Source organism: Rattus norvegicus, chromosome Y (assembly GCF_021556685.1).
Source record: "Rattus norvegicus strain SHRSP/BbbUtx chromosome Y, alternate assembly SHRSP_T2T, whole genome shotgun sequence".
NCBI lineage: Eukaryota > Metazoa > Chordata > Mammalia > Rodentia > Muridae > Rattus > Rattus norvegicus.
The window spans coordinates 33669253-33693568 of NC_141555.1; the positions used below are offsets into that span (position 1 = coordinate 33669253).

The window sequence follows — 24316 nt, forward strand, 5'->3', positions numbered from 1 at the left end:
CAATCCCACTAAAATCAGGGACTAGACAAGGCTGCCCACTCTCTCCCTACTTATTCAATATAGTTCTTGAAGTTCTAACCAGAGCAATCAGACAACAAAAGGAGATCAAAGGGATACAGATCGGAAAAGAAGAAGTCAAAATATCACTATTTGCAGATGACATGATAGTATATTTAAGTCATCCCAAAAGTTCCACCAGAGAACTACTAAAGCTGATAAACAACTTCAGCAAAGTGGCTGGGTATAAAATTAACTCAAATAAATCAGTTGCCTTCCTCTATACAAAAGAGAAACAAGCCGAGAAAGAAATTAGGGAAACGACACCCTTCATAATAGACCCAAATAATATAAAGTACCTCGGTGTGACTTTAACCAAGCAAGTAAAAGATCTGTACAATAAGAACTTCAAGACACTGAGGAAAGAAATTGAAGAAGACCTCAGAAGATGGAAAGATCTCCCATGCTCATGGATTGGCAGGATTAATATGGTAAAAATGGCCATTTTACCAAAAGCAATCTACAGATTCAATGCAATCCCCATCAAAATACCAATCCAATTCTTCAAAGAGTTAGACAGAACAATTTGCAAATTCATCTGGAATAACAAAAAACCCAGGATAGCTAAAGCTATCCTCAACAATAAAAGGACTTCAGGGGGAATCACTATCCCTGAACTCAAGCAGTATTACAGAGCAATAGTGATAAAAACTGCATGGTATTGGTACAGAGACAGACAGATAGACCAATGGAATAGAATTGAAGACCCAGAAATGAACCCACACACCTATGGTCACTTGATTTTTGACAAAGGAGCCAAAACCATCCAATGGAAAAAAGATAGCATTTTCAGCAAATGGTGCTGGTTCAACTGGAGGGCAACATGTAGAAGAATGCAGATCGATCCATCCTTATCACCCTGTACAAAGCTTAAGTCCAAGTGGATCAAGGACCTCCACATCAAACCAGACACACTCAAACTAATAGAAGAAAAACTAGGGAAGCATCTGGAACACATGGGCACTGGAAAAAATTTCCTGAATAAAACACCAATGGCTTATGCTCTAAGATCAAGAATCGACAAATGGGATTTCATAAAACTGCAAAGCTTCTGTAAGGCAAAGGACACTGTGGTTAGGACAAAACGGCAACCAACAGATTGGGAAAAGATCTTTACCAATCCTACAACAGATAGAGGCCTTATGTCCAAAATATATAAAGAACTCAAGAAGTTAGACCGCAGGGAAACAAATAACCCTATTAAAAAATGGGGTTCAGAGCTAAACAAAGAATTCACAGCTGAGGAATGCCGAATGGCTGAGAAACACCTAAAGAAATGTTCAACATCTTTAGTCATAAGGGAAATGCAAATCAAAACAACCCTGAGATTTCACCTCACACCAGTGCGATTGGCTAAGATCAAAAACTCAGGTTACAGCAGATGCTGGCGAGGATGTGGAGAAAGAGGAACACTCCTCCATTGTTGGTGGGATTGCAGACTGGTAAAACCATTCTGGAAGTCAGTCTGGAGGTTCCTCAGAAAATTGGACATTGAACTGCCTGAGGATCCAGCTATACCTCTCTTGGGCATATACCCAAAAGATGCCTCAACATATAAAAGAGACACGTGCTCCACTATGTTCATCGCAGCCTTATTTATAATAGCCAGAAAATGGAAAGAACCCAGATGCCCTTCAACAGAGGAATGGATACAGAAAATGTGGTACATCTACACAATGGAATATTACTCAGCTATCAAAAACAACGAGTTTATGAAATTCGTAGGCAAATGGTTGGAACTGGAAAATATCATCCTGAGTGAGCTAACCCAATCACAGAAAGACATACATGGTATGCACTCATTGATAAGTGGCTATTAGCCCAAATGCTTGAATTACCCTAGATCCCTAGAACAAACGAAACTCAAGACGGATGATCAAAATGTGAATGCTTCACTCCTTCTTTAAATGAGGAAAAAGAATACCCTTGGCAGGGAAGGGAGAGGCAAAGATTAAAACAGAGACTGAAGGAACACCCATTCAGAGCCTGCCCCACATGTGGCCCATACATATACAGCCACCCAATTAGACAAGATGGATGAAGCAAAGAAGTGCAGACCGACAGGAGCCGGATGTAGATCGCTCCTGAGAGACACAGCCAGAATACAGCAAATATAGAGGCGAATGCCAGCATCAAACCACTGAACTGAGAATAGGTCCCCTATTGAAGGAATCAGAGAAAGAACTGGAAGAGCTTGAAGGGGCTCGAGACCCCAAAAGTACAACAATGCCAAGCAACCAGAGCTTCCAGGGACTAAGCCACTACCTAAAGACTATACATGGACTGACCCTGGACTCTGACCCCATAGGTAGCAATGAATATCCTAGTAAGAGCACCAGTGGAAGGGGAAGCCCTGGGTCCTGCTAAGACTGAACCCCCAGTGAACTAGTCTATGGGGGGAGGGCGGCAATGGGGGGAGGGTTGGGAGGGGAACTCCCATAAGGAAGGGGAGGGGGGAGGGGGATGTTTGCCCGGAAACCGGGAAAGGGAATAACACTCGAAATGTATATAAGAAATACTCAAGTTAATAAAAAAACAAAAAAACAAAAAAAACAAAAAAAATAATATACCTCCTCATGGGCCAGCCCTAAGATTGATCTTCTTTCTCCTGTTGGTTCTTCTTGAGGCAGCTGTGGAGGAAGAGTGTTAGCGGAGGGTGAGACTTTGTCTTACGATATATGTGGTAAGTTTTTGTCTTACAAGATATTTCTGGTTGCTGTATGATAATAAGTTTACTTATCTAAGTCTAAGTTACTATGTTACTATACCTGATTTACTTATCTATGTCTCAGTCACTATGCTTTGCTACTGTAACTGGTCTGCCGTCTGAGACCAGAAACTGCAGTCTCTGGCACTTACCACCTCATTCTAAAACAGCAGGAGATAAAGTAGAGGATTACTTGCTGGAGCCTTTTCCCTTTTGTCCTTATGCTTCTTGCTTGTCAGGCTAGGGAGAAGCTTGGAGCAATAAACTTCTACTAAACCATGAGAAGTGCATAGCAATTACAGAAGTAAAACTTTTACATAGTCAAATATGCATAAACATAATTTCACACCTGGATTCAATAAACGTGCATTGATACATTTCCTCTCAAATTCAGCTGGGCCCAACTTACATGCAATCTCACAATTACATTCTTACACACAAAAACTCATAATTACATACTTACACAGACATCCATACTTACATATGCATATTGAGCAAAAGACCAAGGACCAGTGCAGAAAGATGGACTCCAATCTTTATTTCAGAGAGAAAGAAATCGCTTCTACCCTTTTAATGCTAAGTTTATTCATCCCAAGTTTGTAAGAGAAAAGACTTCTTCCTTTTAACAAGACTAAGCCTCCATTAGTACTAAGAAATGACCTTTTCTGTCCCATGGTAAGGACAAACCTGCCTGCACCTTCTTTTCTTTCCAGCTTCTTCTTTTTTCCTCTTTTCTTCTGCATTCTGCTGATTGCTCTCTTATGTTACATAAGTTATTCCTCTCTACATTTCTTCTCAGCCCAGATCTTTTTGTATCAGCTCTACTTAGCTCAGTTCTCTTTATCTCAAACCGGATTTTTCAGCTCAGCCACTATCGAGCCCAGTCCATCTGTCTCTGTCCTTCCAGTTCAGACCTTCTGTCTCAGTCCTTCTGTGTGTCTTCTCTTTGTCCTCAGCACCTAAACATCTTTCAGAATACATGATCACGTGTTACAATGATTATCACTATTTCATATGAAAGATCAAAGCATGAATTGATATACAATTTTACAACCGAGAATGTTTACGTGAATATCCATCAGGAGTAATTATCTGGCTAAACCTTCATCACCAGTGTCAGCTCTACAGGTTCACTGAATATCCAAAACCATAGTTGATAGAGAAGTTATTTACAGATAAACCCAGTCAATATCTTATCCTCTGTCCTTGCACCTGTAACAAATCATTTGTTCTCTTTTTATGTCTCTTGATAACTGTTTTGCAACCTCTTGGAATGTGTCCTAAGTAGGGGAAAGACTGTTTACTATATCAGAACAATTAACTGGTGATACCTGGGAGACTGGCAGAGTTGTCACTGCAATTTTGACTATTAGAAAGAGACTTATAGAAGTCCCATTATAAAAAGCTAAATGACCATTGATATAATATTAGGAATTATTGTAGGATCATTATTAAGACTAAAGATTCATCTATTTGTCTGTATAGCATCACTGTGGGACAGTACAACTTTGTGGCCTGCAGAGATCTGCTCCAAATGTGTGTGATCTTACTCAAGGATTGTTATATATATCTAATAATAACAACAGGAATAGCACTTCAATAGCAGGAAACTTTCCCAAAATGAATCCCTTACAGCCTTGCTTAATAAGGGCAAACCAGTTGTGGATTATAAAATAATCCGAGGCTGTCCATCTGAGGATGATCACCTGCTAGTTTTTAGCTTGTCCTGTTATGGCTCCTGACACTTTATTCTCAGTCCTACATGGTACCTTCTCCAAAACTGAAATTATGATCCATCACAAAACCGGCATAAGCAGATACAAGAAGATTGAATTAATCCCATTCATCCTATGAGATCACTACAGACTAAGAATGGTCTTCAATAACAACAAGAACAACCAAAGACCCACATATACATGGTACCTGAAGAATAATTTACTCGATGAGAACTAGTTCAAGGAAGAAATAAAGAAAAAAAAGTAAAGACTTTTTAGAATTTAATGACAATGAAGGCATAACTTGGGAACAAAAAAAAAAAAAAACAGTGCTAAGAGGAAAACTCATAGCTATGAGAGCTTCCACAAAGAAACAGGAGCTCTGGTACACTAGCAGTTTGACAGAACACCTGAAATCTCAGAACCAATAAAAACCAAATGTAACAAAAGGACTAGAGAGCAGGAAATAATCAAACTCCGTACTGAAATCAACCAAGTAGAAAGAAAAGGAATTATGGCATTTTTTTTTTTGCATATGGGGTCTTGAGCCTCTTCAGCTCTTTCAAGCCATTCTCTGATTCCTTCATCTGGGATCCCTTTCTCAGTTCAGTGGTTTGCTGCTGGCATTTGCCTAAGTATTTGCCATACTCTGGCTTTGTCTCTCAGTAGAGATCTACATTCAGTTTCTGTTGGCCTGCACTTCCTTGCTGCTTCATCCGTTTTATCTAGATTGGTTGCTGTATATGTATGGGCCACATGTGGGGCACGCTCTGAATGGGTATTCCTTCAGCCTCTGTAAACTTTGCCTCCCTATTCTCTGACAAGGGTATTCTTGTTACCGTTTTAAAGAAGGTGTGAAGGATTCACATTTTGGTCATCCTTCTTGAGATTCATTAGTTCTGTGCATCTAGGGTAATTCAAGCATTTGCGCTAATAGCCTCTTATCAATGAGGGTATGCCATGTGTGTTTTACTGTGATCGGTTTACCTCACTCAGGATGATATTTTCTGGTTCCATCCATTTGCCTATGAATTTCAGAAAGGCATTGCTTTTGATAGCCGAGTAATATTCCATTTTGAAGATGTACTACATTTTCTGTATCCATTCCTCTATTGAAGGAATCTGGGTTCTTTCCAGCTTCTGGCTATTATAAATAATGCTGCTATGAACATAGTGAATCATGTGTCTTTTTTATATGTTGGAGCATCTTTTCGGTATATGCCCAAGAAAGATATACCTGGTTCTTCAGTTAGTTCAATGTCCAATTTTCTGAGGAAACTCCAGATTGATTTCCAAAATGGTTGTACCAGTCTGCAGCCCCACCAACAATGGAGGAGTGGTCCTCTTTCTCCACTTCCTCACCAACATCTTTTATCACCTGAGTTTTCATCTTATCCATCCTGACTGGTATGAGGTAGAATCTCAGTGTTGTTTTGTTTTGCATTTCCCTTTTGACTAAAGATGTTGAACATTTATTTAGGTGTTTCTCTGCCATTCTAAATTCTTCAGCTGTTAATTCTTTGTTTTGCTCTGAACTCCATTTTTCAATAGGGTTATTTGTTTCCCTTTAGTCTGACTCATGAGTTCTTGTATATTTTGGATATTAGCCCTCTATCTGTTGTAGGATTGTAAAGATCTTTTTCCAATCTGTTGGTTGCTATTTTGTCCTAACAACAGTGTCCTCTGCCATACAGAAGCTTTGTAGTTTCATGAGATCACATTTGTCAATTCTTGATCTTAGAGCATGAGCCATTGGTGTTTTGTTAAGGAAATTTTCTCCAGTGCCCATGTGTTCGAGATGATTCCCCAATGTTCTTCTATTAGTTTGAGTGTATCTGGTTTGATGTGGAGGTACTTGATGCAGTTGGAGTTATGCCTTCTACAGGGCAGTAAGAATGGATTAATTTGCATTTTTCTACATGCTGACCTTCTGTTGAACCAGCGCCATTTTCTGAAAATGCTATCTTTTTTTCCATTGGATGGTTTTGGCTCCTTTCTTAAAAATTAAGTGATCATGGGTGTGTGGTTTCATTTCTGGGTCTTCAGTTCTATTCCACTGGTCTATTTGGCTGCCTCTGTCTCAATGCCATACAGTTTTTATCACTATTGCTCTGTAATACTGCTTGAGTTCATGGATAATGATTCCCAAGGAAGTCCATTATTGTTGAGGACAGTTTTAGCTATTCTGTGTGTTTTGTTATTCCAGATGAATTTATGAACTTTTCTGTCTAACTCTATGAAAAATTGGATTGGAATTTTGATGGGGATTGGAATGAATCTGTAGGTTGCTTTTGGTACAATGGCCATTTTTACTCTATTAATCCTGTCAGGACATGGACATTGGAGATCTTTCCATCTTCTGAAATCTCCTTCAATTTCTTCAGAGACTTGAGGTTCTGCTCATATGCTCATATCTTTTATTTGCTTGGATAAAGTCACCCCAAGATATTTTATATTATTTGAGGCTATTGTGAAGAGTGTCATATCCCTAGTTTCTTTCTCTGCTTGTTTAGCTTTTGTGCAGAGTTATTTTTATACCCAGCCACTTTGCTGAAATTGTGTATCAGGCTTAGTAATTCTCCTGTGGAACTTTTGGGGTCACTAAGTATACTATCATATCAACTACAAACAGTGCTATTTTGACTTCTTCCTTTCCAATCTATATCCCTTTGACCTCCTTCAGTGTGTGCTTGCTCTGGCTAAGATGTTGAGAACTATATTGAATAAGTTGTGAGTGAGTGGGCAGCCTTGTCTAGTCCCTGATTTCAGTGTGATTCTTTTAAGTTTCTCTCCACTTAGTTTAATGTTAACTACACATTTGCTATATATGTTTAGGTATGGGCCTTAAATTCCTGTACTTTCAAGGACTTTTATCATGAAGTGATGTTGAAGTTTGTCAAAATCTTTCTCAGCATCTAATGAAAGGATCATGTGGTTTTTATCTTTAAGTTTGCTATATAGTGGTTATGTTGTTTGTTTTCTGTATATTAAAGCATCTCTGCAAGCCTGGGATGAATCCTACTTAATCATAGTGGATGATTGTTTAATGTGTTGTAAGATTAGGTTTGTAAGAATTTCATTGAGTATTTTTGTGTCAATATTGATAAGAAAATTCGTCTGACGATCTCTTTCTTTTTTGGGTCTTTCTGTGTTTTAGTGATTAGAGTATTTGTGGCTTCATGAAAGCAATTTGGTAGTACTCCATCTGTTTCAATTTTATTAAAGAGTTTGAACAGTATTGTTACGTTATTTTCAATGAATTTTGGATGGATATCTGCACTAAACCAATCTGATCATGGACTCTTTGGTTGGGAGAGTTTTGGTGATTGCTTGTATTCCTTTGGGAGTTATGGGTTGTTTAAATGGTTTACTTTTCCTGATTTAGCTTTGGCACCTTGTATTTGTCTAGAAAGTAGTCCTTTTTCACCAGATTTTCAAGTTTCATTGAACATAGCCTTTTGTAGTACAATGATTTTTTTTTTTAATTTCCTCTGATTCTGCTGTAATGTCTCCCTTTTTAATATTTGATTTTGTTAATTTGGACACACTCTCTGTTTCCTCCTGTTAGTCTGGTTACGGGTTAATGTATTCTGTTGATTTTCTCAGAGAATCAGGTATTGGTTCTGTTGATTCCTTGTATTGTCACTTTTCTTTTTTCTACTTGGTTGATTTCAGCACTGAGTTTGATTATTTCCTGCCTTCTCCTACTCCTGCATGTATTAGCTTCTTTTTGTTCTAGAGGTTTTAGGTGTGCTGTCAAGCTACTGATGGATAGTCTCTCCTGTTTCTTTCTCCAGGCACTCAGAGCTATGAGTATTCCTCTTACCACAGCTTTCATTGTGTTCCAAGAGTTTGGTATATTGTACCTTCTTTTTCATTGAATTATAAGAAGTCTTTAATTTCTTACTTTAATTTTTCCTTGACCAAGTTATAATTGAGTAGAGCATTATTCAACTTCCATGTATATGTGGGTGTTCTTTCCCGATTGTTATTGAAGGACAGCCTAAGCCCATGGTAGTCTGGTAGAATGCATGGAATTATTTCTATATTTCCATATCCTTTGAGGCCTGCTTTTTGACTGATTATATGGTCAATGTTGGAGAAAGAGCCATGAAAGGCTGAGAAGGAGTTAAATCCTTTTGTTTTGGATAGAATGTTCTCTAAATATCTCTTAAGTCCATTTGGTTTAATCCTTCTGTTAGTCTGTCTATGTCTCTGTTTAATTTCTCTTTCCGTGATCTGTCTAGTGGTGAGAATGGGGTGTTGAAATCTCGTACTCTTATTATTCATGCTGCTATATGTTCTTTTAACTTTAGTAAGATTTCTTTCATGTATGCAGGTGCCCTTTTATTTTGAGCATAGATATTTATGATTTCAAGTTCATCTTGGTGGATTTTTCCTTTGATGAATATAAAGTGTCCTTCCTTTTGCTTTTTGATGACTTTTGGTTGAAAGTCAATTTTATATGATATTAAAATGGCTACTCCAGCTTGCTTCTTCAGATCATTTGCTTGGAAAGATATTTTCCAGCCTTTTACTCTGAGGTAGTGTCTGTCTTTGTCTCTAATGTGTGTCCTGTAGTGCAAAATGCTTTGTCCTCATTACATATCCAGTGTGTCAATCTGTGTATTTTTATTGGGGAATTGAGTCCATTGATGTTGAGAGATATTAAGGAATAGCGATGATCACTTTCTCTTATTTTCATAATTGGAGAATAGTTAATGTTTGTGTGCTTCCCTTCTCTTTATTTTGTTGTGAAAAGATTAATTCTTGCTTTATGATTTTACTTGCCTCCTTGTTTTGGGATTTGCCAGTAAGTGTCCTTTGTATTACTGGATATTTAGAAAGATATTGTGTAAATTTGGGTTTGTCATGGAATATCTTGGTTTCTCCATCTATGTTAATAGAGAATTTTGCTGGATAAAGTAGCCTAGGATGGCGTTTCTGTTCTCTTAGGGTCTGTATGATATCTTTCCAGGATCTTCCGGGTTTCATAGTCTCTAGTGAAAATTCTGGTGTAATTCTGATAGGTTTGCCTTTATATGTTATTTATACATATACTTACTGCTTTTAATATTTTTATTTTTTTTGTGTATTTGGTGTTTTTACTATTATGTGATGGGAGGGTTTCCTTTTCTGGTCCAACCTATTTGTAGTTCTGTAGGCTTTGTGTATGTTTATGTGCATCTCTTTCTTCGGATTAGGGAAGTTTTATTCTATAATTTTGTGGAAGATATTACTGTCCCTTAATGTTAGCAGTCTTCACCCTCTTCTATACCTTTTTATCCTTAGGTTTGATCTTCTTGTTGTGTCCTTGATTTCCTGTGTTTTGGGCTAGGAGTTTTTTTGTTTTTTTTTTTTTTTTTTTTACATTATCTTTGACAGTTGTGTCAAGGAATCTTCTGCTCCTTAGATTATGTCTTCCATATCTTTTATCCTGTTGGTGACGCTCACATCTATGACTCCTGGTCTCTTTTCTAGGTTTTCCATCTCCAGGGTTGTCTTCCTTTGTGCTTTCTTTATAGTATCTGTTTCCATTTTTAACTCCTGGATTTTTTTGTTCATTTTCTTCTCCTGTTTTTTTTTTTTCATTAGTTCTTTAAGGTACTTTTGTGTTCCCTCTTTCTGGGATTCTATTTGTTTACTTCTGTATTTTCTGTTGTCCTGTATTTTCTTAAGGGAGTTATTTATGACCTCCTTAACATCCTCCATGATCATGATAAAATGTGAACTTAAATCTAGATCTTGCTTTTCTGGTGTGTTTGGATATCCAGTGTTTGCATTGTTGGGAGATTTGGGCTCTGATGAGCCCAAGTAGTCTTGATTTCTGTTGTTTGAATTCCTGTTATTGCCTCTATCCATCAGGTTTCTCTGGAGTTAGCCTGTCTTGCTCTTTCTGACAGTGGCTTGACCGTCCAGTAGGCTCATGTGTCAGGACTGCTGTAGACATGTTTTCCCATTTTGTTTTTACCCAGTTATGGGAACAGAGAATTCTTACCTCATGCATGCAGTTTTTCCTGTCCACTGGCTTTCAGCTGTCCCTGTGGGCTGGAACCGGAAGGAACTTCACATATTTCTCTTATATCCTTCTGTGGGGGGGAGGGAGCACAGAAGGCACAAGGTGTTTTCCTATTGAGCCAGTAATCTGGGCAGAGAGTAGTCTCCTCTGGTTTCCCAGGAATGTCTGCTCCTCTGAAGTTCTAGTTCTTCCACTTTCAGGATTTGTGTGCAGGGAGCTGTTTGACAGTTCTGTTCAGATCCAGGCACAGTCTGGAACATGGTGCTCCTGCAGTTTTACTCCTCCTATATTCTTGGGTCCCAAGGCACTATGCTGTTTTTCTTGGGCCAGAGATGTGGGTAATGGTGGGCAGACATTGCGGTCTCTGTGCCTTGTATGCTCAGTATTGCCCAGACTCCTGGGTGATCAGCTCTCTCTCCCACATCGTCTAGGAGCAGGGAGCTCTGGGCCAGGATCAGCAAGGTTCAGGAGCCAGCTAGAAACTGGAAGTGCCTGGTCCCAGAGGAGTTCTGCTTTTGCATGTCCTGAATCCACTAGTCAGGTCACTTAGAGCAGAATAGTTGTCCTCACCTCTGGTCTCAGGCCTGACGTTGCTTCTCAGGCTGCCATTCAGCTCTCAATGAGAGTTGCAACCAGAAATGTCTACTAGGTCACTATGAACAGGAGGCCCAGATGGAGCCAGGTGTTTTTTTTTTTTTTTTTTTGTCAGGAATGTGAGCAGAGTTCTCAGGAGTTTCTGCCCTTCTGATGGTCTAAGTGTTCCCCACCCCACAGAAGATTTGTGTGTAGGATATTGTTTGGACCAGTTCCAATCCATATGCCATTTGTACTGCAGGACTCCTGCAGCTTGACTGCTCTTATATTCATGTGTCCAGCGGCACTATGCAGTTTCCTCTTGGGCTAGGGATGTGGGACCAGGTGGGCAGAAGTGGCAGTCTCTCCATCCCTGAAGTCTAAGTACTGCCCAGTCTTCTGGGTAATCAGCTCTCTGTCAGACAGAGTTTCCAAAGGAGTTTCAAATGTTCATTCCCTATACTACAGGTCTCCAGTCTTTCCAATTCTCCTCCAAATGTTTTGGAGAAGACATCTCTTGTCAAGGTGAGGTACAACAAGCCCCATCAGACAAAGAGGGCTGCAAAATTTCTACTTTTAAAGGTAATCTCAATGATTTCTCATATTCCACAAATAGATTAAGTCCTGCCCCCTCTCCACATGTGACTTTAATACCTTCGCCAGCTGCAAAACATGGGAGAAAGCTATGTCCACTCACAAAGACAGTCAAAGATGTCCCCCATCTCCACCAAAGTGCCTTATGCAAACTGCTTCGGGTTAAAAGCATTTGAAACCTGATTCTGCTAACAAAGGGGATTTCATAACTTCTCTATTAAACCAAGAGAACGTTCAGACTTCTCCACTGTTAAAAATGGCTTAAATCATCACTTATTGTCCGAGGGGGACAAAATGCAGTCACAAATACTCAAGTGAACCTCACAACACACATAACACCCCAAGCATTGACAAAACTTTCTGCATGTACACCATTAGATCAAGGACAATTGTCAATTTCAGAATGGGTCTTGAGAGTTCCACCCCCATGCAGGATGTGGTAGAAAATTCTGAGTCCAACCAGGAGACTCTTGTGCCTTCTGCACATAAAATAATGTAATCTAGCACACTCAACATCTCCCCCCATACTTCAAATGTCCCTATACATCAAAGAATTATTCAAATATCCTCTACCACTGAAAAGGACCCTCCTGACTTGTCATCAGGACCAAAAGAGACAAGTTTGTCAGAACACAGTCAATGAGCCATGCAGACTCCATATTTATACAACGTGCAGAGAAGATAAAACATCACCTATCTCCTCAGGGGACTCTAGGTCATTCTGTCCTGTAAGGAAGGGTTCCAAAATTTTCCACATATACATCAGAGGTGCTAGAATTTCTCAAAACTGTGAAGGATTCTCTGAGTAGTAATTTATCTCATAAAGAGACTGTGGGACAAGAAACATCTACAGAAGGAGTTCTACCCGCAGTCACATCTTGAGAAATGTCTTGTGGATGTGACACATGTACAAAAAATGTTCTAGGAAATATTCCATCTGTAGAGAATGTTATGGATCCAACTATATGTGAAGCAGGAGTGGTGTAACATGATTTGCAAACACCAGTGTCTGTAGCATCCTCGACATCTGAGGAAACGGATTCCTTGTATTTCATTAGTGAAAAAGAATGCATACGACCTCCTCAAACTTCACAGGAGGCTATAGGAATTTCCTTATCTCCTGAAGATCAGCCATTTTCCCCAACTACAGAAGATGCTACACGCTCTTCCAAATATGCACAAAGGGTTGCCAGTCCTTCTTTATACACAAAAGCAGACCAGAACATCTGCCAAATACCTCAAAAGCTCTGGGTTTTACTTCATCTTCTGAAGGGGCCTTGGAACCTGTTTTGACTCTCAAGCAGGCTAGGGAACCTGACACATCTGTACAAAAGTTGGTTTCCACTTCTGCAGAAGAAGAATTTTCTTTTGCAACTTCCACAATTACACAACAATATCTACAAACATCCTTATCTGCTCATGAGGCTCTCAGATCTCTCAAATATGTCCATGATGCTCTAGGAGAAGTCACATCTTCAGACATAGCTCTAATAACTTACTGCAATTCTGACGTCAAGCAGGATATCTACACATATATATGGTACATTAAGACCTTCCTCATATGAGAAGGAAATCTTAGGATCTACTGCATCTGAACAGCATGCTTTACAACTATCCCCAGCTACCCAAGTAGATTTATTTCACATATCCACTCTGGGGAGAAATAGTAGACATTCTCCCTCTACCAAAGTGGACCACAGGCATCCAATTTCTAGAAAAACGTGTTAAGATTTGATCCTTCTGATGGAGTCTTGAGAAATTTCTCCTCTAAGGAAGACACTTTCAACCTTCCCCGTTCTGCCAGAAGGGATCTTGTGCCATCTTCTGCTGCCAAAGAGACACCAAAACTACAACTACTCCTCAGGTGAGTCCCACACCTCCATCTGAACAAAGGTCCTTGGAATTTTCAAAAAATGACAAAGGAATTATGACAAATTGCCAATCCTTACAAGGGCATGCTGGACATTACATTTTGTCCCAAGATGCTCAAGTACCTCCTCCTTCTACCCACAAGTCATGTTCACCCTCAACCCTAGGTTTTCAGGCAATTCCTTCACCTCTCTCTGGGGCTCCATAAAGTGATCTCCATGCTCAAAGTGATTTGTAATTGTGCAAATTAGACTTCAAAAATACAAAACCTTTTTTTCCAAAGGTCTGAGGGATAGTCCACAGCGAAAAAAAATCATTTAGACCTTGTGCCATTAGTCCAAGTATATCTGAAAAATTCCATGTCTTCTAACGCATCTAAAAATCAATCTGGCTCTAGCACTCTTCCTGGGAAACATTTACAATCAGCCATATAATCCCCGGGACCATCAAAATCTAAAAAGGGTTATGTAGAAACTTAACCATCTGCCCAAAGGTCTTTAGGATGTTCAGCAACTTCTCCATGAGCTTGGTTAATCCAGAGAACGAAAGAACTAAAGCCATTTGCCCATGGTGTTTTCCCAAGAACCACACATCTCTTCTTTTCTTTTATGCCAAGACAGAGGCCAGCTTCCTTCTCCCCATCTCTGATCTCTTCATCCTATTTGTTCTCTCTCCCAAATGGCTCTTTACTCTGAATTTGAGTCCAATTATTAAACCATAGATATATGGAAGGAATATCTGAGAGGCAGTTGCTGTGAAGACAACACTTGTGACATCACAGAAGAAGCTAGGGCTCATCAGGATACAAGAGATTTTTATGGAGGGCCTAATGATGATGTCACTGAGAATTGCCATAGCCTACCTATAAACACCTACTCTTACATTGGTCAGATTTGGAGGTGCCATTTCTAGGAGTGTCTTCTGTGACACAGTGGAAACTTTACATGCTACATCTCTCTAAAGCTAGAGACTTCTCTCTGCTTCATGAGTGGTTGCATGTTCTGAATGAAGAAAGTTAGTCAGGGGCTTGTCATGGTAGAAAAGATCTAGGAAACAAAAGGAAAGAGATTTTTCTGGAGATTAATTTTATTCCCAGGTCCAATCTGTGAAATAAAGTTCAATTCCCTAGGTTTTCTCTGTTTCCCATGTCCCTGTATTTTCCCTACAGACCTTTAATTGAATGAATATTGTGCTATATTTTCTCATTGTAAATTAATTGACAGGGGACATTATATATGTTCCTGCATGTGTACTCAAAATTTCATTTTTCCATTCCATTTTTTACAATGAATTTTGTAACAAACGGGGTGCAGCTATAGAGGGAATATAAGAGTAAATATTGTGTACCTCCTTCAAACGATGAACTCCCAAATCCATATTTTATCCATAAATTACCAGACATCAGTAAAGCAAATGAAAACACGGAGTATAGAATTTGGTTCTGAAGTTCTATTAGATATCAGTTATCTAATATTTACCTTCCTGTGTTACCAGGGAAAGACTTGAGGGTTTTGGATGTATTGCCATGATTCTTCTTCGGGCCAAACATTAGTTCCTGAGTGATGGGCAGCGAGAGGTATGCTTGAGGTCCAGTGAAAACTCAACTTCAATAGGTTACAAGAAAAGGAGAGAGTCTATTTGGCATTGTCATTTGTGGATCCTATACTCTTGACCTAGTTACCCAGAATCCATATCCATGTAAATATTCCATCAATTACATAGTTGTATAAGCCATATATATATATATATATATATATATATATATATATATATATATATATATATATAGAGAGAGAGAGAGAGAGAGAGAGAGAGAGATAAATATAGATATAGACATAGATATAGATAACATAGATATAGATATATTAGGCACAAAAATTATACAAGATTGTTGAAGCTAAGAAGAGCATGCTGCCAGGAACTGGATATAGAACTTTCATTTGAGACACAGCTAGAGCATGACAAATACAGAAATGAATGCTAGTGGCAAACCAGAGATCTAAAAATGGTCCTCATGTTTGTAGATGTTGAGAACGGATTACAAGAGCTGAATGGACTTTCAACCCCATAAGAACACCAATTCAACTAAGCAGAGCTTTCTGGTACTACACCAACATTTAAAGAGTGTGTATGGACAAACATATGGCTCCAACTGCATATGTGGAAAGTATGGTGGTTTGGGGCATCAATGGAAGGAGAAGCCCTTGGTTCTCCCTTGTTTTTACTGCTAGTTCAAGGGATTGTCTAGGATTCTTTAGGGTGTTATAAAAGTAGGGTAAGGGGAGCGGTTAGGAATCTTATGGACAGGAAACGTGGAAATGAACAAAACATTTGAAATGTAAATATAGAAATATCCAATTAAAAAGAGCTATAAAACATGTGAAAAATTAAAAAAAAAAGAAATAAAGAAACGAAAATTGGCAGCTAACCAGACCTATTGATTCAGAAATATAAAGAGTCTCTGTCAGGTAATTGTAGTCAGAATACTACTGGTGGAAAGACTGAGATGATGAAGTCCACATTTGAAGTACTTCTCTTTCCCAGATATCAGTCTCAGACACAAACTGCACTATTGGATTCCAAATCGTGGAGGAGTTTACCCTGAGCTGAAGACAGATTACTTGTCTTTCCCTTGTTCCTTAGCACATTTCTCTTCTGGGAAAAGAAATCAAAGCCATGAACTCTCAGGAAAACAACTGGTCCCTTTCCAATACCTGGCTTTTGGGATAAAGATATTAGTGATATAAACTCTCAGCTCTTGATTCTCATATGTTGAGGCACAGATAAAGGCTATCTCTTCAGCAACCCACTCAACCACTAAACAGGACACACTGAGCTTTCCAATGGACCAAGTATTTCTTCCGTTTTTTATACAAACACGGAAGGCCACTTCAATTTCCTAGGTTTTCGCTGTTTCTCAAAAGCAAGTATTTTCCTTAAAGACCTTCAATTGGATGATTATTGTTTTAATTTTTTTCTACATTACTTGAGATGGTACATTTTATATATGTTCCTGAATGTGTAATCAAAAACTGTTTTCCAATTCAATTTTTTGCAATGATCTTGGCAGTAAAGGGGGCACAGCTCTAGAGTGAATATGAAAGTGTAAATATTGTGTACCTTCTTCAAAACTACCATATTCTTATTTTATCCAAAAATTACAAGGCTTCATTAAAGCAAAGGACAGCATGAACTATAGAATGTGTTTCTGTAGTCCCATTAGATATCAGTTCTCTAATATCTACCTTCCGGCGAAGAGACTTGAGGGTTTTGGATGTTTTACCATGATTCTTTCTTCAGGTGAAACATAAGATTCAGGAGGATGGGCAGGGAGAGGAATGGCTTGAGATCCAGTGAAACCTCAGCTTCATTAGGTTTGTAAGAGCACAAGAGAGTCTATTTGGCACTGTCATTTGTGGATACTACATTCTTGACCTTGTTTCCCAAAATCCATGTTAAAATTCCATCTAACCTCATAGGTATATATATATATATGTGTGTGTGTGTGTGTGTGTGTGTGTGTGTGTGTGTGTGTGTACGTGTGTTTATAGACAAATCACTCACCAAAATTAGATAACAATGATGAAGCATAGAATTGTATGATTAGAAGAAAGGGATATAAGTCATTCCTGAGAGACACAGCTAGAGCATGTCAAATACAGAAGTGAATGGTAGTGGCAAACCAGTGAACTGAAAACAGATCTCTTGTTGGTAGATTTTGAGAAAGAATGACAAGAGCTTAAAGAGCTTTCAATCCGATAAGAAAAACAATGCCAACGAACCAGAGTTCCCTGGTACTATACGAATATTCAAAGATTGTTCATGGATAGACCTATGGCTACAACTGCATATGTAGCAGAGAATGGCCTTATTGGCCACGAATGGAAGGAGATTCCCTTGGTCTAAACTAGGTTTCATTACCAAATTAAGGGAATGTCAAAGGGCAGTAAGGGGGATTATACAAGAAAGGTAGGGGACTGGTTAGGGATCTTATAGGCAGGAAACTGGGAAAGGCAAAAATATTTGAAATGTAAATATGAAAAAATCAAATTAATAAAGCAAAAAAATTGCTAAAAAGTAAAAAAAAATAAGGTAAAGATAAGAAGACTGCCATCTATTCACACACATTGACTGAGAAATATTAAGGGTCACTATCAGGCAAAGGGAGTCAGAGTACTAATAGTGGAAAGACTGATATGATGAACTAGAAACATGTCTCTCTCCTAAACACCAGTATCAGACACAAACTGCACTATAAGTATCCAAATAATCAAGGAGTTTATTCTGAGCTGTGGACACAATACTTGTCATTAACTTCTTCCTTAGGACCTATTTCTTCTGGGCAAAAAAAAATAAAAGCCATGAGCTCTAAGGAAAGAAAAGAGCCCTTCCAAACACCTGCCCTTTGGGATAAAGATACTAATGATATAAACTCTCTGACTTACAGGATCCACTAGAAGCAGGGAAGTCCAGATGCTTCTGACAGGCTCTGAGCTCCTGATTCCAGGTGTGGAATGTTCAGATCAATTCTATCTCTTCAACTTACCTACTCGATACCTACCAAGGACTCAGTGAGATTCCCCAGGGTCGCCATATTTCTTCCTTTTTTTTTTTTTATACCAAGACAGAAGGCCATCTTCGTTCTCCCCATCTCTGAGCTTTACATTCTCTTTGTTCTCAATCCCAAATTGATGTTTCCTCTGAACTAGAGGCCAATTAGTAAACCCTATATGTACTAAATGAATATACAAGAGGCATTTGCAGACACAACAACACTTGTGACAACACAGGAGAAGATAGGGCTCTCCAGGATACAAGAGATTTTTCATGGAAGGCCTAATGATGATATCACTGAGAACCGCCATGGCCTACCTACAAACAGCTTTCCTTACACTGACCAGATATGAGAGTGCCTTTTCCAGGTATGTCTCCTGTGACACAGGAAAAACCTTTATGTACTCCATCTCTCGAAAGCTAGAGACTTCTCTTCGCTTCAACAGTGTTTACATGCTATGAATGGAGAAAGTTATTCAGGGTCCTGGCATGGGTAGAAATGATCTAGGAACTTGGAGCAGAGAAGATTCTTCTGGATAATATTTTTATTCCCAGGTCCAAACCTGTGACATACCGTTCAATTTTCAATGTTTTCTCTCTCTTGTAAAGGCCAGTATTTTCCCTTCAGACCTTTAGATGAAGGAATATTGTATTTCACTGATTTATTGTACATTCTTTGATAGGTGACTTTATAAATATTCCTGAATATGTATTCAAAATTATGTTTCAAATTCCATTTTATGCTACGTTTTTGGCAACAAATGGGCCCCAGCTATAGAGTGAGTATAACAGTGTAAATACTGTGTACCTACTTCAAATGACAAACTCCCAAATCCTTATTTTATCCAAAGATTACCAGACATCAATAAAGCAAAGGACCACATGACTATACATTTCAGTTTTCTAGTCATATTTGATATCTGTACGACACTATCTACCTTCCTGTATTCTCAAGACCTGACTTAAAGATTTAGATGTGTTTCTGTGATTCTTTCTTAAGGCCAAATATAAGAAACAGGAGGATGGGCAGGGAGAAGAAATACTTGAGGAACAGTGAATCCTCAACTTCAATACCTTCATAAGTACAGGGGGAATCTATTTGACATTGTCATTTGTAAATTCTACATTCCTGACCTATTTGTGCAGAATGCATGTTAACATTCAACCTAACCACCTATGCAAATAGTTGTAGGAGCTACCAAATTACATATATATATATATATATATATATATATATATATATATATATATACATATATAAAAATATAAATATAAATACACACACACACACACATCAGCCTCCAAACTAGATAAGTGTGATGAAGCTAAGAAGTGCATTCTGCCAGGAATCAGATATAGGTATGTCCTGAGAGACACACCTAGATCATGTCAAATAAAGGAGTGTATGTTTTTGGCAATCCAGTGAACTGTAAAGGACCTCTTGTTTGTAGATTCTGAGAAAGGATAACAAGAGCAGAAGGGGCTTTCAACCCCATAAGAACAACAGTCAATGAACCAGAGCTTTCTGGTACTAAACCAATATTCAAAGACTGTACTTTGACAGACGTATGCATCCAACAGCATATATAGCAGAGGATGGCCTTGTTGGTCATTAATGGAAGTAGAAGGCCTTGGTCCTCCCTTGGTTTGACTCCCAGTTAACGAAAATGTGAAGGGAGAGAAGAAATGGAGAGGAATCAGTTGGGGATCTTATGAGAGGAAACTCTTAAAGGAAATAATATTTAATATGAATATAGAAATTAGTTTCTTTAATAAAACAAATAAAATTTGTAATATATATATATATATGTATATATGTATGAAGTAAATAAAAAAAAACTTCCAGCTAAAAACAGCTGTTTACTCAGTAATGTAATGTGTCACTGTCAGAAAATGGTAGTCAGAGACATAATAGTGGAAACAGTGAGATGGTGATGTCTCAACTAGAAGCACTTCTCTCTTGCAAATATCACTGTCAGACACAAACTGCACAGTAGATATCTAAAGCATGGAGGAGTTTACTCTGAGCTACAGATATAATACTTGTCCTTCCTTTCTTCCTTAGGGCCTTTTTCTTCTTGTCAAAAAGAATAAAAGCCATGTGCTCTCAGAAAAACAACTGTGCCCATCCTATTACTTGGCTTTTGGAATAATGAAATGAATGGTATAAACTCTCTGACTTCCAGAAACCATAAGAACAGAGAAATCCAGAAGCTTCTGAGAGGACCCCAGCTCCTGATTCCCATATGTGGAAGGCTCAGATCAATGCTGTCTGTTCAGCAATACCACTCAGCCCCTACTAAGGAGTCACTGAACTTTCACAAGCACACATATTTATTCCTTTTTTTAGACAAGGAGAGAAGGGCCTCTTTCTTATCCCCACTTCTGATCTCATCATCCTTTTTGTTCTCACTCCCAAATAGCTGTTTTCTCTGAATTAGATGCCAATTACTAAACACTAGAGGTACTAAAAAACACCTGAGAGGAAATGCAGTCATGAAAACACTTGTGACATCAAAGAAGAAGTAAAGCTCTCCAGGTTACAAGAGATCTTTCAGGCAGGACCTCATGATGACATTACTGAGAACTGTCATGGCCTCCCTGCTAAACAGCTTTCGTTACATGGACCAGATTTGAGGTTGCCCTTTCCAGCAGTCTCTCCTGTTACATAGTGGAATACTTTATGCACTCCATCTCTCTACATCTAGAGACTTCTCTTTGCTTTATTAGTGGTTACATGCTCTGAATGGAAAAAAGTTAGTCAAGGGCTTAGAATGGGTAGAAAAGTTCTTGTAACATGGAGTGGAAGAAATTCTTCTGAATATTAATTTTATTCCCAGGTACATTTCGTGAAATACAGTTCAATTTTGTAGGTTTTCTCTGTTTCCCAAAGGTCAGTATTTACCCAACAGATCTCCATTCGAATGAATATTGTACTTCACTTTCTTATTGTCCATTAATCAATATGGGACCTTGCAAATATTGCTGAATGTGTACTCAAAAATTCTGTTTTCCAATTCCATTTTCTGCAATGATTTTGACAACAAATGTGCCCAGCTATAGAATGAGTATAAGAATGTAAATATGGTGTACCTACTTGAAATGATAAACACCCAAATCCTTACTTCATCCCAAAATAACCAGACATCAGCAATGCAAAGGACAACATGGACTATGGAATTCACTGATTCTATAGTCCCATTTGATATCAGTTTGCATTATCTACCTTATTGTGTTCCAGTAAAGAGACTTGAGGGTTTTGGGTGTTTTACCATGATTCTTTCTTCAGGACAAACATAAGATTAAGGAGGATGTGGAGGATGAGGAATAGCTTGAGGTCAGGTGAAACCTCAGCTTCATTAGGTTTATAAGAACAGGAGAGAGTCTCTTTGGCACTGTCATTTGTGGATTCTACTTTCTTGACGTTGTTTCCCAGAACCCATGTTAAAATTCCATCCAAGCTCATAGCTATAGGATATAGATATACATATAGATATAGATGATATAGATATAGATGATATAGATATAGATATAGATATAGATATAGATATAGATATAGATATAGATATAGATATAGATATAGATATAGATATAGATATAGATATAGATATAGATATAGATATAGATATATTTAGATAGATATAGATATAGATATAGATATAGGTATAGATATAGATATATTTAGATAGATATAGATAGATATAGATATAGATATAGATAGAGATAGAGATAGAGATAGAGATAGAGATAGAGATAGAGATAGAGAAGGAGATATAGATATAGATATAGATATAGATATGCATGTGCATATGCATATGCATATACATATACATCATATACATATAAATATACATATACATATACATATACATCATATACATATACATATACATATACATATACATATACATATACATATACATATACATATACATATACATATACATATACATATACATTACATATACATATACATATACATATACATATACATATACATATACATATACATATACATATACATATACATATACATATACATATACATATACATATACATATACATATACATATACATATACATATACATATACATATACATATACATATACATATACATATACATATACATATACATATACATATACATATACATATACATATACATATACATATACATATACATATACATATACATATACATATACATATACATATACATATACATATACATATACATATACATATACATATACATATACGATAGATATATTAGCCACCAAATCTAGGTAAGATTGACGAATCTTAGAATTGCATGATTAGAAGAAACAAATATAGGTATTTCCTGAGAGACACAGCTAGAGCATGTCAAATACGGAAGTGAATGATCGTGGCAAAGCAGTGAACTGAAAACAGATCTCTTGTTGGTAGATTTTGGGGAAGGATAACAAGAGCTGAAGGGGCTTTTAATCTGATAAGAAAAACAATGCCAAAAAACCAGTTTTCTGGTACTAAACGAATATTGAAAGATTGAACATGGATCGCCTATGGCTCCAACTGCATCTGTAGCAGAGAATGGCCTTGTTGGGCACCAATGGAATGAGATGTCCTTGGTCTGTACTAGGTTTTATTACCAATTCAAGGGAATGTCAAAGGGCAGTAAGGGAGATTATACAAGAAGAGTAGGGGAACCGGTTAGGGATCTTATGGACAGGAAACTGGGAAAGGCAAAAATATTTGTAATGTAAATATGCAAAAACCAAATAAAAATTGCTAAAAAATAAAACAAATAAGTTATAGATAAGAAAAGTGCCATATAATCAAACCTATTGACTGAGAAATCTAAAGGGTCACAATCAGGCAATGGGATTCAGCAATACTATCGGAAAGACTGATATGATGAACTAGAAACACGTCTCTCTCCTAAATACCAGTATCAGAAACAAACTGCACTATAGGTATCCAAATAATCGAGGAGTTTACCCTGAGATGAGTACACAATACTTATCTTTCACTTCTTACTTAGGACCTTTTTCTTCTGAGCAAAAACATTAAAGGTCATGAGTTCTAAGGAAAAGAACAGTGCCCTTCCCAACACCTGGCTTTTGGAATTAAGATATTAATGATATAAACTCTCTAACTTACAGGAACCACTAGAAGCAGTGGAGTCCACATGCTTCTGACAGTCTCTGAGCTCCTGATTCCATGTGTGGAAGGCTCAGATTAATTTTATTTCTTCTAAGTACCTACTCAACTCCTACCAAGGACTCAGTGAGATTTCTTAGTGTTCACATATTTTTTTTCTTTTTTTTTTATACCAAGACATGGCTGAGTTTTACATCCCCTTCATTCTCACTCCCAAATGGCTGTTTACTGTGAACTAGAGGCCAATTAGTAAACCCTGTAGGTACTGAAGGAATATCTGAGAGTTACTTGCAGATAGGACAACACTTGTGACATCACAAGAGAAGCTAGGGCTCTCCAGGATACAAGAGATTTTTCATGGATGGCCTAATGATGATGTCTGTGAGAACTGCAATGGCCTACCTGCAAACAGCTTTCCTTACATTGACCAGTTTCTAGAGTGCTTTTTCCAGGTATGTCTCCTGTGACACAGGGGAAACCTTTATGTACTCCTTCTCTTTAAAGCTAGAGACTTCTCTTTACTTCACTTGTGGTTACATGCTCTGAATGGAGTAAGTTCATCAGGTTCCTGGCATGGGTAGAAATGATCTAGGAACTTGAAGTGGAGGAGATTCTTCTGTATAATATTTTTTATTCCCATGTTCATTCCCATGACATACATTTCAATTTTCTAGGTTTTCTCTGTTTGTAAAGGCCAGAATTTTCCGACCTGTCCTTTTTGTAAACGAATATGGTATTCCACTTTCTTATTGTATATTCCTTGATAGAAGGCTTTGTAAATATTCATGAATGTGTACTCAGAAATTCTGATTTCCAATTCCACTTCCTGCTATGATTTTGGCATCAAAGGGGGGCAACCAATAGAATGAGTATAAAAGTGTAAATACTGTGTACCTATTTCAAATGATAAACTCCATAATCCTTATTTTATCCAAAGATTACCAGACCTCAATAAAGCAAAGGACCACATGAACCATACATTTCTGTTCTCTAGTCACATTTGATATCTGTACTACACTATCTACCTTTCTGTGTTCCCATGGCCAGACTTGAAGACTTTAGATGTGTGACCATGATTCTTTC

At 37.8% G+C, this 24316-nt stretch overlaps 1 long non-coding RNA gene across 1 annotated transcript in view; it reads right to left on the minus strand.

Moving 5' to 3' along the window:
* Nucleotides 1-3281: 3281 nt before the first annotated feature.
* LOC120099659 (uncharacterized) overlaps nucleotides 3282-24316 on the minus strand; it is a 99665-nt gene continuing 78630 nt past the window's right edge. The window contains 1 exon segment of the long non-coding RNA NR_190831.1: nucleotides 3282-3731. This is a non-coding gene — a long non-coding RNA (uncharacterized LOC120099659).